The sequence below is a fragment of the Bison bison genome, unplaced genomic scaffold, assembly GCF_000754665.1.
Source record: "Bison bison bison isolate TAMUID 2011002044 unplaced genomic scaffold, Bison_UMD1.0 scf7180017864355, whole genome shotgun sequence".
Classification (NCBI taxonomy): Eukaryota; Metazoa; Chordata; class Mammalia; order Artiodactyla; family Bovidae; genus Bison; species Bison bison.
In genome coordinates, this window is record NW_011494927.1 from 1,832,598 (window position 1) to 1,833,088 (window position 491).

The window sequence follows — 491 nt, forward strand, 5'->3', positions numbered from 1 at the left end:
GTGTCTTTGGAGGAATGATGCTAAAGCTGAAACTCCAATACTTTGGCCACCTCATGTGAAGAGTTGACTCATTGGAAAAGACTCTGGATGCTGGGAGGGGATTGGGGGGCAGGAGGAAAGGGGATGACAGAGGATGAGATGGCTGGATGGCATCACCAACTCGATGGACGTGAGTCTGAGTGAACTCTGGGAGTTGGTGATGGACAGGGAGGCCTGGTGTGCTGCAATTCATGGGGTCACAAAGAGTCGGACACGACTGAGTGACTGAACTGAACTGAACTACTGTATATGAAACCATGAACTGAAAATGTCATTTGTTTTTTTGCTTCTCTTGCTTCTGGTGAGAAGTTAACTGTTAGTTTTAATGTTTTTACTTTAAAAGTATTATGTCTTTTTCCTCATTGACTTTGGTTTTCAGAAATTTCCTTGTGATGTTTCTATGTTAAATTTCATTTTAAATTTTTCATTCTTAGGGATCTTAGGGCTTATTT